At 43.5% G+C, this 15,872-nt stretch overlaps 1 long non-coding RNA gene across 1 annotated transcript in view; it reads left to right on the top strand.

The window, feature by feature from the left end:
• The first annotated feature begins 909 nt into the window (after nt 1–909).
• LOC142827251 (uncharacterized) overlaps nt 910–15,872 on the top strand; it is a 56,984-nt gene continuing 42,021 nt past the window's right edge. Inside the window, exon 1 of the long non-coding RNA XR_012901851.2 lies at nt 910–1,011. This is a non-coding gene — a long non-coding RNA (uncharacterized LOC142827251). The remainder of the gene's footprint in view (nt 1,012–15,872) is intronic.

Raw genomic sequence — 15,872 nt, forward strand, 5'->3', positions numbered from 1 at the left:
ACCTGAGGCCTCTCCACCTGCTGTGTGCTCATCTGTTCCCTCTTGCCCCCATCACTCACCCTTAAGGCAAAAATAAGTGATGGACCCTGTCCCCCTCCCCTCAATCTGATGCCCATTAGTTAGCTGAGTTGCTCCATCAGCAGCACAAAGAGCCCCAGAGCCAGTGAAGGGAAATACCTCAGCTCCTCTTGCCATGCTGGTGCTGGAGCAACTCAACTAGAAGTCACCAGAATGGAGGTGCAGTCCCCATCACTTTTTCTGCTTTAAGGGCAAGTGATTGTGGAGGGAGCAGGGGTTTGTTTCATCTTGTAGATGTCCTTTCTGGTAGATTAGGGTTAGGAAACCTGCTGATAAGAGCTGAGAGATTTTGCTGGGGGTGGGGGCAGTGTATCCTCACCTCTGCCCCTGAGTGCAGAGAGCCACAAGGAACAGCCAGCCACTTTGAGCAGCACTGCTCTGGGCCTCAGGGGCAGGAGGGCTGGATTAAAAGGCTTGGCAGGCCAGATTCTGCCTACCCTGGGTTAGGACATGAAGTGGGGATGTGGGAGACCCAGACAGTCTAGTCCTCATTCAGCATGATCTGAAGCAGGCAGAGTGAGTGATCCAGAGAGGAATCAAAACAAATTTCACAGCCCCCCAAATTGCTATGGAATGGAATTGTTGCTCTCTGGCCAGCTATACCAGTGGAATAGGCGTGTGTCAGAGAGAATGGAGCAACATGGGAGACTGAAGGGAAGGTATGGGTATAGTGGAGCAGTATAACATTGAAATGCAAAGAAAATGAAGCCCTTTTAATGACATACTACCAGCTCTTTAGTTTTCCAGTCACTCCTGCTAGCGTTGTTCAAAGGCCTTTCCCAGCAAAGAGTTCTCTGGCCTCTGGCCCTTTAAATGTGTAAGCGCCAAACATTTTGTAGTTGGCCCTTTAAATCTCAGCAAAACAGCCTGTTCTACCCCTAAGAAGGCCATTTTGTGGCAGAGTGCTGCAAGCTGCACCTCTCTTCTAATCTAGTAGGTGTTTTGATTTCAGTTATGTTTATGCTGACGTTAGAAGGTGGCTTGCTTGCCTATTTGTGGGGATCCTAGAGCAAGAAAAGACTCTTGAAAAGAAGCTGGGTATCCCAAGTGCCTTAGGACAAATAACTATGCTATTATATATTTGCCTATTGTCCCTATTTTAGTTCCAAGTGTGTGATACTGAAGCTAGTCTTGCTACCTTTGGCTTCCAACATGGCAGCTTTCACCATCAGAAGGAAGTTTAGAATGAAAAGTAAAGTGCTAAAAGAATGGATTGGGGTGGCTTTATGTATAGTCAGTATTATTACCAAAGACTGGCTGGTGTCTGAGGAAACTTTGCTGGAGAGTCCCATGCTGAATAAGAGACAAATCTAAGATTTTGACTGTGGATGGTCATTAAAGTAGTTCTGGCAGTTCTGCAAAAATTAGGAGTTATCTCTGGCCCCACTTCAGCTTGGGTGGTTATATTTCCCCTCCCTACCCTAATTTCTTCTGGCTGTGGGGTCAGCTTTGAAAGGTAGTCTTCCCTGCTCCTGCTTTGTGATGCTGCTATGTTTCTGCTCAGTGGCTGTAGTGTTTCTCTGCTGAGTGAGGTGATAAAAAGTACTATTATTATCTGAAACTATTAAATTGTGTTGAATGCCTTGAGTTTCATCCTGTGATTGCCAACGAGTCTGATGTGTACTGCGCTTAGTTTCACCTGTCTGATCACTGTATGCCTGTGAACTATTTCCCCACAAAATGGCAGTTTTGGATTTGTATGGAATGAAACTTAATCCACATAAGAGCAAGAGGGAGGTTGCTTTATTCATGGGGACACTGAATTTAAAGGCAACACATTCAAAGCACAAAAGGGAACGCCCTTTTAAGATTATATATAATTAACCCATAGGACACCCCACTCCAGGATAGTAAGTATACAAAATGGTTAACTTCAGAAAATAATTGTAAACTTCATATGAAAACAAACTCCTGAGTTAATAGCCAGGAAAACATCACAGTTCTCAGGATTCAGGACAAAATCCAATCTGTCTGCTTGGGGCCAGCAAGACATTTTCTCTGTGGTACAAAATTTAATAATGGGGATGTGTTGTTTACCCTCCATTGAAACCTCTGATATTGGTCACTTAGGAAGAAAGGATACCAGTGTTACGAGTACCATAATTCTTAGGAGAACCTGTTCTCATTTCTTATCTTATAATAGAAACTTAAGTTTAAAAAAAAGTTTATTTTGCTATGGGTATTCTGATATTTTATTTAAATTGTACATTCTTTGGGGCTGGGATCATATGTGAATTCCAGTTTGTACACTGCGTAGCACAATGGGATTTGGTTGGAGTCTAGGCACTATTGTAATAAAGATTAATGTGATTACTATCATAAATATAGTCTCATGAATTATCACTAAGGCCAACCTTTTCAAAAGTGCCCATTGCTCATATTATGGGTCCCAACTTTTGACACCTGCTGCTTGGTGTACAGAAAATGTTGGGCCACTGTAATACCATCTGAATCCAGTAGAAGATTTGGGAGGAAAGGGGGCTGTGTACTCTTGGAAATCGAGCCCAAAATGTGTCAGCCTCTCCTCAAAATGAATCCACCTAAAATCAGAAGCCACCCTTGAACATGTTGAGAGCAGTGAGTAGCCAGTAGCATGTGTGCTCAGGGATCAATAGTGGTTCATTATGCATTTGTTCCTGCTCCATTCTAGGTGTTTCTAATTAACAAGTCAACATCTGGTTTTGTTTTCGTTGTTTTTTGGAAGAAATACTCACAGAAGAAGGTAGGGGCAAGGGGAAAATGTGTCTTCTGTCCCCTGAAATTATAATAATGTACAGCTTTTTTCAATAATCCCGTCTGTAAGATAACACCACCATCCTGCTTCACAGAAATGTAGTGAGCATACGTTCATTCATATTTATAAGTTGCTAACATATTTCAATAATCAGCACCGCAGAAAAAGGGCCTCTACATACATTTTAAAATTGCTATCATGAATATGACTATAAATGGGATATTGAACAAAACAAAAATGATCGTGCTTGTTCACAGCTGTTGTGATTTGTTATACTTTGTCTTCATGCGGTATTGCCATTCAAAAACCATGGTTCAGGCCTCAGAAAATGAGACTATTAAAAATTGGGAGATGAAAAATACATTTTGTTTTTCAGTCTTGTTGGTTTTGAGTGTTGACATTTTCAAGCTGTTCTCCACAACAATGTGAGTTCTCAAGGAACGCTGTTTTTAAATGAAAGCTGAGTTTTTCATGTAATCACCTGACTTCAGGAGCTAAGCCCTGAAGAGACAATAAAAAGTATTGAGACATAATCAGTGGAAAAAAAATGTGAGTGTTGGTTACATTGCTTGTGGGACTTCTTCATTGTTCACTGGAACTGAGGCTTATGTTTAATTTTTGTGTGCTTTAAAACTCTGAACTAGACCTTGGTGTACCAGCAGTTTTTAAAGTGGAGAATAACCCTATGTACCTTGGTTCTGTGAACTAGTTTTCATTTCTGGTCTGTTTACTATTGGATCAAACTATTATTATAGTCTGCAAAATGTAATACATTAATGTTTGCATTTTTCTATCCATATAATTTGCTTCTCCTTCTTTGACTTTTATTACTTTATTATCTGCTGGGAGGGGAGAGAAGGTGTAACTAGAGATCTGCAGGCTACAGAGAAAGGAAAACAAAATACTTAAGCATCATCTTATTCTGCATCTTTGCACCAAATCTTTGTCTCTCTAGAATTAAGGGAAAAGAAGAAGCAGGAAGGAAGGGTCAAAGTGCAATGTCCGAAATACCTCTCTATTTAGTCCCATTCAGGGGCTCTGGTGGGGCAACTTCCTTAAAGTCAATGGAGTTCTGCCTCCGCCAAGGACTCATACATAGAACCTGTTCAGAACTGGCTGAATTAATGAAATCTGACAGTGTTAGGAATAAGGGACAGTCCTGCAAGCTGTTCTTCGCTGCAAACCAGCTGTTGATATATGTGCCTGCATTGAACGGTAGGTGCATTAAACAAAACCTATTTTGTGTGTGTGAGAGACAGGAAAAATGGTCGTGTGGAATTTTGCTTTATAAAGACTGATTGTTTTAATACTCCTTCAGTTCCAATTGTTGTGTTTTTAACCGTGTGGGGTTACGGAGAGCGGCCAAGCGTTTGGGTGGCTTCCTCTGATAGCTGTAACAAAAAAAAAAAAAAATCAGATTCCTTTCCTCCACATCAGTCAGCGGTGAGAGCAGATGTGGATGGGCAACAGGAGCCTCTCTTAACTGTACACGGATGGTGGGAGGACCTCTTAAAATACACAGCCAGGGACCTAGAGTGATGAGTGGAGCCTTTCCTTAGCTCTCTATACTGTGGTGAGTTTCATTCTAAGGGAATGTTTGAAAGTATAAACAACATTGCCACTTGGTGGTGAAATTGTAATTTAGCATTTTAGCAGGCTAAGTATTCAGGTACATCCCAGCCTACGCATCTGATGAATGCAAGAGGACCTCAAGTTTGTTATGCAGCAGACTCAGGTTTATTTTCAATGGTATGCTTTACTAAACAATTCCAAATGCAACTAAAAACTCAGCATTGCCCAGCAAAGGATTGTATTATCCAAAGTTTGCACTGAATACAAAAACATATCAACAGCATAATGATTTACAGTCAAAAGGAAATGATATGCACCATGTGGCAACAATTGAACACAGTGCCATTTAACAGAAAAGTGCCAGGAGGCCAGAACTCAAGGTTTTATTGTGAGTTTCTCATAATTTGGGATTTTTCTTAACATTCCTCAATTTATTATCTGAGAATCTCAGTTTTAGTTGTTGTTAAAGTAAATTCTAGCCAACAGGACCGTAGTTGAATGCTTGAACATGTGAGCTCTAAATGCTTCTCCACCAGAAGATAAAAAGTAACCCCAAATTATCGTTATAAAATAAATCATGGCTTTTAAATCAATCTCATGGTATTTTTGGTCAGACTCACGATTTTTGAATGCTGGATGTTGACAATACTGAATTAGAGGTGGGGGGAGCTGAGGGGGCGGGAAGGAGGGGGAGGAAAGGGACAACTTCAAATCCATAAATGACTTCCTCCGAAATCTAACAGCTACAAGAATGGTAAAGTTGTTCCTTTTGTTGTTTAAAGGCTTCTGTAGCAATGTTCATATACCGTGGTTGGAGGAGGAGAAATGGATGAGAAGGACAGCATCAGTCGCCATCTCTTAGTCCCATGTAATGACATAACATATATGTGATTTTTTTCAGTATCACCGCTATTTGTTATAGATTATTGGCTGAACACTGAAAAGGAGTTTCCTTGGGTAATCATCACAGTTGTGTTTTCACATGAGAGTTCTAAAAAAAAAATCTTTTTTTTTTTGTCTTTGCCTTCTGGCTTTTGAGCCTCTACGGGTCACATTTTCAAGTTTTTTCTTCCCAACCATAAAGTCTAGAAACTTAAAAATGAAAGCAGCAAGTCTCACATAACCACATTACTCCAGGAGCTGGTGCTTTAAGAAACTTATCAAATATCACAAGATGGACAGTGAAATCATGAACTGGCAACACATTTGGGTGTGTGCTTAATTGCTTTGCTGAAGAGAAATAGGATCATGCATGTCTTTAAATGCTTTGGTGGAGTGAAATCTGAATTGGAGAGAAGTATCACAAGTTACAGATAATAAAAGAATGTGTCCTGGTGTAAGAATATATTTAAGAGTCACTGTGTCATAGGACAGTGCTCTTTTTTGTGGATTTAAAAACTTTGGTCTTTTACTGGGGCATGCTGTCTGTGTGCCATGCATGTATTGCATGCCTCAGAATTACACTACCCTGCATGTGGCACCCTGCAGGATGATTCTCTCTGGCCCCCTGAATGCACGTGGAGGATGCCACTTTGTTCTGTAGCATGGAGGATGCTATGTGATGGAACAACACTAAAAGCCATGTATGCATAGAACTAAACACACCAGGTTTTAATGGAGACTTGTTATTAGGTAAGTAAAAGATAGGAATGTTGTCTTTGTGCAACTCACTGATTATTACTGCCTCATGCCTCATTATTAAATGAGGCATTGTGTATATTTCAGGCAGATGATTAGGGTGAGTGACTATAGATGTTTCACCTAGTTACTTGAGGTTTGCATTCTGATTCCATGCATGTACTAACACATCATGCATGCAGATAAAATCAAGTAGTTCAGTCCTATATGGCAAGGGTGTTCAAACTCTTCCAATCATGCTCCTCTCCCTTACCAATAACCGAATTTATCTGCATTCCCCCTCCATTGCTGCCTGGCCCAAGCTTCCTCAGCAGTGGAGCTTGGGCTGGAGGTAGAGGTGGAAGTGGGGAGGGCAGAGGGGCGGGGGTAAGAGGTAAAGGCATTGACTCCATGAACGATGGAGTAGGGGAAGAGCCAGGGTCAGAGTGAGGGTCAAGCATCCCCTGAGGAAATCAGAAAGTTGGCACCTGTGGCTAGAGATGGACCTGGCCTGGGCATGGAAAGGGAATGAGGGCACAGCTAGGCTGAACCTGGAGGAGGGGGTGGAATTGAGCTACAGTTGGGGTTAGGTCTGGGCTGGGGGTTGAAAGGGAACGAGGGTGGAGCTGGGCCCGGAGGCAGAGCAGGACTGGGGGATGTGAATGGGGTTGAATGAGAAGCTGGTCTGGGGATGGAGTGGGGCTGGAAGTGTGATGCTCCCTCTCCACCCCACCATGTGGACTAGCCCGGCTATATGTCCTGCACCCCCGAAATCCCTCCACAGCATCCTATAAGGAAACATTAAACCAGCTCAATAATCTAGTGCGTTTCCACGTGAAGGACTAAAGAGGGCATGCAGGTGTAGAACCGAATACAAAAAGCATGCAAATGTAGCGCTTAATTTTCCATGTCATAACAGAGCTATCAGGGCGTAGTGTATAAAATGTTGTGACCTGTCTTACTAAAATTGTTACCTCATGCCCCTGCCATAGGAGTCTTTGTGTCTTATTTATGTATATGTATGTATGTGATGCACAACTCCTTTTTATTAAATACTGTTGTTCTGATACATTGGGCATATGCAGTAGTTGCTTCTGTTTGGGAGCTTTGTGTTAGTATTTCAGTATCACAAATAATTCAGTGACTGCAGGATACACCTTGCAGTATATTGGTAGCTTTAGCTCCAGACATTAGAATTTATGTACAATCTTTCAAGATAGAGGGGGGAAAAGCACTATTTCAGCTCACGTTGATCCACATCTGGAATTTGTATGTATTATGGGTTAATCTTTTTATCTCTTGTGGGCCAGAAATTTATTTGTTTGGCCTGTGTTATTCAGAATGTCAGACATTTTATTGACAGGACATAGTTCGCTATTTTTCTCCTCTGTGATTAAATATCTGTGGCATACTTCCTGGAAGTTCTATCATTATTTTTTAAGCATCTTTTGAACAGTATATTTTTCTGGGGTTTGAGGAAGCAAGTTAACTTCCTTGGAGCATCCCTATGTGGAAATGCCTTTTGGGTAAAACTTTAATACAAGAATTTAATACTCTAGGACAGCCCAGGGAAATGACTCCTTTACATCACAAGCCCCATCAGCTTTGTGGTATCACTCCTGCTCCCTTTAGAGCTGATTAAGAGACTTTCACAAACTCTACTGAGAGCTGGATCAAATTATAGAAGTGGTTTGGTTTGTTGAAAAAGTATTTGATAGATGCCAATTTGGTCCTGGCGCTGGCTGTTCAAAACTGCTGCAAAATCATTGTAACTGGCTACTGGGGATTATGCACTGCCCTCTCTTAAACTGAGATTTTTGGGTGGAGAGGACCCCTGTTCAGCCGCATAATTTTATTTATTTGTGGAGAGGGCAATTTTTTTGTTTTATAGTAGTGTCTAGAGGCTTCAACCAAGGTCATGGGACAAATGTACTAGGTGGTCTATGTATACTTATATACTATATGTGCCATGAGAGAAACTCCTTTGCTTAGAGTTTTCCAGTTGACATCAACAGGAAAGACAACTGATGGAAGGGGAAACCAAGGCACTGAGAGGCAAAGTGACTTGCCCAGGGTCACACAGGAAGTCCATGGCCAATCCGAATGGAACTCAGATCTCCTATGTCCAGTATCCGATCTGCTAGACAACACTCTTTCTCTGGGGCTTTGATCATGTGCACACATGATTTTGGGGAGACAGAGGTTACAGCATACTAATGTGGGGGCAAAACAGAGAGAAGGCTGTGTTGAGGCAGGGGAGTTGGAGAGCGAAATTAAAATAGGGTGGTGGTTGATGGTGGAGGAGCCATACCATGGAAGAAAGAAGAGTAAGATGGGGTGGAAGAAAAACATTAGGATACCCGAGTCAAACAAAAAGGGGTAGAATGAAATAACAAAAGCAATCCAGAACCCTGGTTTTGGCATTCCATTCCTCTGTGTAGTGGCAACCCCGTGGGAGGGGCAGGAAGGGAGCCTGTGACACTTTCCCCCAAACACCCTTGGCAGGAGGAGTAAGGGCCCAGCAGTTATCTAGGTCAGAGCCTTTGGGCGAGGCCTGGGACCTGCAGCATGGGTCAAATGCTCACTCATGGGCATTGGTGGAAAGAAGCGGAACAATGTGGCTCTGCTTCTCTATCTGTTAGCCATGTCACTTTGTGGGAAGCAAAGTAATACAGCCGGCAGATAGGGTCCTGCAATCCCCAGCCCACAGTCCCCCCCAGGCTGCATGGGAGATAGGACAGGGGCAGAGCCAGGGCAGGGAAGTGGCAGTGAGAGGGTGGGGCAGAGAGGAGTCGTGTAGAGGCCAGTCATGTGGCCTGTGCCCTTCCGCTCTCCCCCCCCCCCCATGTCCTTCCTCACGAGTTGACCCTGCATCAGTGGGCAAAGCCCAATCAGGTATAGAATGATAAAATGTGCTACAAATGACTATAAGTGAGGCCTTCGTGATTCTCCCTTCAGGGCTGGGGCAATGTGCAAGGGGCATGAGGGGCCACAAATCTCCCGAATGCCATGGCTGGGAAGGGCCAGCCAGAAGTCAGTGGGGGACTAGCAGCACTGGCCTGGTGTCTGCAAGTGGGGTCTGCCCCACTTTGGCCCTCACCATGAGTGGTGGGAAAAGTGGAGCAAGGTGGCCACACTGCTTTGCTGTCCCGGTTGCACCACTCTGAGGCTGGGGACAGAAGCACCCCACACTGCCTGGCAGGAAGTGGAGTGACATGGCTGCCAGGGGAGCAAAGCAGTGGGGCTGCCTTGCTCCACTTCCCCTGCTGCTGTCAGTGAGTGTGGGGGGTGTGGAAGGGCACTCCTGCTGTCAGCGCTGGCCCCGCTAGTCTCTTGGGCTGCCTCAGCTGGGGGAAGAGAAAAGGCGGGGAGAAGGTGGGTCAAGGGTGGGGAGGGGCCAGAACAGAGGTGAGGATTAAGCAGCAAGGGGCAGGGCCTGGGAAGAGGAGCATTGTCCTGTCCTGTGAGGGAAGATGGAAAGAATTGGGTTTCTTATTCTGGAAAACAGAAGACCAAGAGAAGAAAAAACAGCTTTCAAGTATTTCAAAGGTTGTTCCAAGGAGGAGAGAGAACATGTCCACTGATGGGGGGGAGGGAGGGGAGAAGAGGAGGGGACAGTTGCTCTGGGACTCAGCAATGTGGCAGTGGCCTATATATCATTATGCCCTATAAATCACTGTTGGAATGCCTCCTCTGGGCAGCACTGGGGGCAGGTGTGGTGCACTCAAGGCTGGCTACCCTTGCCCCACCCCTTCTGCTATAGGCCTTGCCCCAACCAGGAATGGGAGCTGCTACTCCACCTTTCCCAGGGGCTTGGAAGGCTGTTAGAGCCACTGAAAGAAAAAAACATATTCTCCTTAATCTCTGATGATAGGACAAGAAGCAATGCAGCAAGGGAGGTTTAGGTTTGAAAATAGGGGAAAAAAATCCTGTCAGAATGGTTAAGCACGGGAATAAGTTGCCTAGTAGGGAGGTTATAAAATCTTCATCATTAGCAAGGGTCGAAAAATTATGGAAAACCCTACTTACCAGACAAAAAAGGGACTCGCCACCTTCCCCCACAAAAAGTGTTTTTTTTTTTTTTAATGGCATAAGTTCCTAACAAGAACATTACTAATAAGTTATTAATTATCTTATAAACCTCGACCTTTTTCCTCTGCTGCCATGTCTCCACCCCTTGCTCCATCAGCTCCCCTGGTGCCTGCTCCCCCCCAACCGCTCACCTGCCTCTGCAGTCCTGACTCCTGCCTTTCTCACTTCGCTCAGCCCTCTTGAGATCTGCCCCCCTCCATCAGCCTTCCTCTCCCCCCTGTGCCCACTCCTCCAGTAGCCCCACTCTAATCATGTGAGCTACCGCTCCTCATCCCCTCTCCTAACACCTCCCTCTACGCACCTGCCCTGCCTCTCTCCTCTGGTGCTGGTCCCTCCCCAGCAGGTGTCTGCCCTTCTGCTTCACCCCCAGAATCCCCTGGCACCTGCACCCTCCTGGTGCCTCCCCCTTCCCTCACTGCCCCCTTTGCCTTCTTTTTTCCCTGATACCCACCCTCATGCCCCTGTGCCCTCATAGATGCCTTGCTCCCTCCCTGGCTTTCTCATGCCCACCCCTTCTTTCAAGCCTTCTCCCAGCACCTCCCCCTCCCTCTCCCTCTCTAGCCTCCAGTGCCCTTACCCTCTCCTCTCCCAGCATCACCCTGTCCCCCCTCCCACTGACACCTCCCCTCCTGCCCTTTACCTCATTGTCTGCACTTGGCCCCCTGGGATTTGTCTCTCCTGCACTCCTGTCCCTTGGTGCCTTCCCCTTTCTTTTTCTTCTTCTCCTGACCTCCTCCCCTCCCCTCAGCACAAGCTCCTTCCCCATATTTTTCCCATCCGGGCCGTTCTGCCCGTAGTGCGGGCTTCTGCCAGCTCGTCACAATGGCCCACAGGGCCACTCGCCAGCTGGTAAAATCTATTTGCCACGGGTGAGTGTATTTGTCGAGTCCTGATCATTAGAGATATTTAAGAGCAGATTAGACAAACAACTGTGAGGGGCGGTCTAGATGAAGCTTGGTTCTTCCAAGAGTGCAGGGTATTGGCTTGATAACCTCTCATAGTTCCTTCCAGTCCAATGATTCTATATGTACCTCTGGTGTGTTTGGTACTTCACATTATGTGCCACAAGTACCTGCATCTTGCATGAGGGACAACATATGCCCCTTCAAAGAGTGCTTGCATGATGAGATATACAGAAGTTGATGTTGCTAACAAACTTGTAGCTAACAAAATATTTGGATTTGTGGCAGATTATGAAGTAAGGCTCAAGTCATTTCTAAGTAGCACAGAACTTTTATGGCTACTTCAGCAATATTGTTGCATTATTTAAATTGTGATCTTAAATATGCATTTTCCTCTTTTAAGCTTATTAGGCAATATACGTGCTGCCTATTTCTGCTAATAACATGGAGAGAAGAGCCAGCTCCCATTCAAATCTGCACGTAGGCAGATGGACCTAATTGCTGCAATCATTAGCTGACTAGGCTTTGACAATCTCATGATAATATGTTAATCAGTGTTAAACCATTTTTTTCAGTAGCAATGGCCAAAAATGATCCAGCGATACTATAAGTCTTTGTTAAAACTTCAACAGCTCTGGAGTAGGGGAAAAAAAAAAAGAAGTGATCAGAAAAAGCTATTTTGGGAAAGAGTCATCATGCAAAATGGTTGTAAAAAGAGAGACTTCAGCTATGTTGTTCATAAAAATCCTTTTATGCTGTTGAGAGATCAGATAAAACACTGTGAAGATGGCGTAGTACAACTCAGCTCTTCTCCATTTTGTAAATATAACTTGTTTCTTTTTTTAATCAGAAGTTGCACAGTACATTTAACAGATTTTTTTTTTTTTTTTTTTTTTTTTTTTTTTTGCTCCTAGTGTACTCAGGTATTTATGCAGGCTATGACTCGTCAGAGGTGCTGAGCATCTATAACTCCAAAGGAAGCCCTCTGGAAGTGCAGGTGCTTATCTCTTCGAAAAGTAGACTGCGGTTGTGCTATATGGGTTGGACCTCCCTGGTCTGGCACCATCAGGACCTGACTGTTCCCAAATGAGAGAATTTGCCAGACCAAATTCTCGTGCCACCGGCTCCTAAGCCCATTGTCTGCTATTGGCAGGCTACCCCAGTAGGCATCCTGTCTCACCCACCCTGAGCCCCCCAACCTGGCTGCTCACCGGCTTCCTCGGCAGCAGAGGCACCGGCTCCTGCCACAGGGCTCCAGCCCTGTGTGTCCAGGGGCAGCTGTGGAGCGCCAGCCCTGGATCTGCACTCCAAGAATCTGTTGGGGGTCTCTGATCCTGTGCCACCATGGGGCTCCAGCCTCAGCCCCAAGTTCCCAGGGGCTGCCAAGGGAATCCGGCCTGGCCCCACACTGCTGCAGGCTGCTGGAGGCTGCCATGGGGGTCCGGCCCTGGTTTCTGGGCTGCCGATCCTGTTGTCGCGGCCCCAGATGGCCCTCCTGCCCTTAGCCTCTCGGGCTTTCTGGTTCAGGAGCATCCTTGGTCCTTCCGGATAACGGATGTTGCTGCACCAGAGAGTGCCAGTTTTTGGAGGTTCAGCCTGTAGACACAAAAATCAACTGGACAAATTCAGGGGCCAAGATCTCAGATCTGAATGGCTGTATTTTCTTTCTGCCAAATAAATTTCACTTAGCATTTCTATAATGCTTTTCATCTCTATTTCCAAGCTCATTATGAAGACGGTGTGAGCACTATTATCCTCATTTTGTAACTGAGGCACAGAAGTCATTTTCTATGTGATTGTAGCCAGAGGGCCTGATGGACTTGCTGGGCCCCTGGGAAAGGCAGAGGTGGGTGCTTTGTGCCTCCAGAAGGGGCGGAGCTTCAGGCACAAGAGGCGGGGTTGCAGCACTCTGTGCTTCCCAGAGTGTGTCACACAGGGCTCCAGCAGTGAGTTAAAAGGCCTGGGACGGCAGCTGCAGCCAGGAGCCCTGGGCCCTTTTCATTTGCTGGACCCAGGGCAGTTGCCCTTGCTCTTCTGACCCTGCTGTCGGCAGGCCTGTTTATAGCCATGTTGGTGCCAGGATATTGGAGAAAACAAGGTGGATGAGAGAATATCTTTTATTGCACCTGTCCAGTTGACTTAATGTGAGAGCCAGGAATAAAGCCAAAATTTTATAAGTCCCAGGCTCTAAAATATTTACATATGGAGCCTTGTAAATTAATTGGGCTTGTTTACTTTGGAAAAGAGAAGATTGAGAGGGGACATGATAGCAGTTTTCAGGTATCTAAAAGGGTGTCATGAGGAGGAGGGAGGAAAAATTGTTCTTCCTGGCCTCTGAGGATAGAACAAGAAGCAATGGGCTTAAACTGCAGCAAGGGAGGTTTAGGTTGGACATTAGGAAAAAGTTCTTAACTGTCAAAGTGGTTAAACACTGGAATAAATTGCCCAGGGTGGTTGTGGAATCTCCATCTCTGGAGATATTTAAGAGTAGGTTAGATAAATGTCTCTCCGGGATGGTCTAGACAGTACCGGGTCCTGCCATGAGGGCAGGGGACTGGACTAGATGATCTCTTGAGGTCCCTTCCAGTCCTAGTATTCTATGATTCATTCCCTTACAGATGCTGACCATATTACAAAATTAATTGATTATAAGTGACAGAAAACAAGTTCTAGTGATTCCCATAATTCTATCAGTATAGTAAAGAACATTGAATATATTTCAGCAAGTGATGTCCAAATGAATCGACGATCTTTGTTTAGGCTTGTGAAATCCAAAATGTTTGATGGCTTACCCTTGAGTGTTCATGGATTATGCTATGTCAGAAGGCAGTTTCCACCAGAAATGACTTATTTTCATACAGACTAATTTCTTATGTCTCTGGTCCTAGACATGTTTTTCAGAATATCATGTTTGTACTTCTTCATAGAACATTTTCCCAAGGATTGTGACAGTCTATCACTGAATTTTTTCAATCATATTGGTAGTTTTTCTAAAGTATTCGCTTTAGGATATTTTGGGCGAGGTTCTATCGTCTGGGTTATGCAGGAAGTCGCACTACATACTCATAATGGCCCCTTATGGCTTTAAAATCAATTAATCTATGAATTGTTGTAGTCCGTGTGTTGGACTTAATTTCTGCAGTGTTACTGTTCTTTGATCTGAGCTTTTAATGCACTAGTGTCTTAGCAACTGGGTGTCATGCTGGGTGAAATTTTTCAGATGAAACTTTTTTGGTGAAAAATTCAGATTTGGCAACATAAGAATACTTTGTGAATTTGAGCAGGTTTCATCAACTTGTTTAGAAACAAACAATATTCTGAAAAATCAAAATGTTTTACTCAAAATTGAATGGAAACAATTTTATCTGACTTTTTAAAATTGCCACAGAACTGCAAAAATAATTATTTTGCCTCACTCTAGTTGTCAGAGTTTTCTCCTCCAAATGCCAAATTTAACCATATTACTTCTAAAGCTATTCAAACACAGATACTCAGAGTGGGAATCGTCCTCTTTAGAGTCTTTTCAATGGAATGATATTTTGTCAGCCTTTTCCTAGCCTGATGTACAGTACCACACACTGCGTGTATATCTAATTGTCAGCATATTTTTTAATATGGTCTGATCCAAACAAAATGAAAGGAGAAAAAGATGACACATGGATGAACTGTCCATCTTTAGTGGATGTATATCACATAAGTGCAATATCAGAAGTGAAAAACCGTAGGGAAGTGAGAAAATGGTGTAAAGTAATATGCAGCATCTTCACTGGTGTGAGACACTGTAGGATGCACATTGGATTGTGTTACACTGCACAGCATAGGAAATGCATTTAAATATTTCAAACACAGGGAGATGAATTTTTCTCTCTATTTCTGTGTGTGGGAAATGGAGGGCAGAGAACAAGACAGTTGAGTATCCTCATTCCAGATCTACTCTGTCTAGTGGAAAAACCAGGAATAGTCTGCTAAGACACCTTAAACTAATTGCTTCACCTCTCTGCATCGGTTCCCCCCACCTATCGCTAGCATGGGGATAATGATACTTTCTTTGTAAAAATGCTTTGAAATCTGCTGATGAAAACTGCTATAAAAGAGATGAGTATTTATCTATTTTATTTATTTACTAGCACAATGATTTTACAATACTAAAGATTTGATCCAAAGATCATTGAAAGAAATCTGCTCATTCATTATTAGGTGTTTGTTCATGTTTCTTTCTATATTACAGGGAGACCATTAATATAAAAACCCTCTCCTTTCTGCTGTATTTTTAACATGTTTCTATAAAGAAGTCCAAAGTTTACTATATCTGAGACTAGTGACAAAAACCATTTGATTTTTGTCAGTGTCCTTCCTTTGCACATTTAACATTTTTATGCATAATTATTTCCCTTATTTCTTACCCAAATGAAACTGGCAGATAAGTAAGATAAAAGTATCGCTTTTATCAAACAACACAAGAGACGCTTTAATAAAATAAGAAATTTGTAGAACATTGAGAATTGGTAGAGGATTTATAAGCAGGTATAATCACTCAAACTACTTCAATCTCCTTTACAAAATTTAACTTTGTTAAAAAAAAAAACAAATAAAAAAACCACACCACCTACAGTATTTCTTCACACCTTGTATGCTAATATTTTAAAGTTTATCTTCTTTTCCAGCAGATGGCAGAATTGTACTGGTCCTAATATCTAGTTTGAAAATCTGCACAGTATAGTTCTTTATATAATACTTTGAATCTTGTCATTTTCCCAGTTTCTTTACTCATTTGAGCTAATTGGTGAACCTTAGATACTAGAATACTGTATATGCTTTCCATTGAGCATGAACTTTAAATATTTGTTTCTGTGAATTGTCTTCTCTTGTACATCTCT

Source organism: Pelodiscus sinensis, chromosome 2, assembly GCF_052426305.1.
Source record: "Pelodiscus sinensis isolate ZL-2025 chromosome 2, ASM5242630v1, whole genome shotgun sequence".
NCBI lineage: Eukaryota > Metazoa > Chordata > Testudines > Trionychidae > Pelodiscus > Pelodiscus sinensis.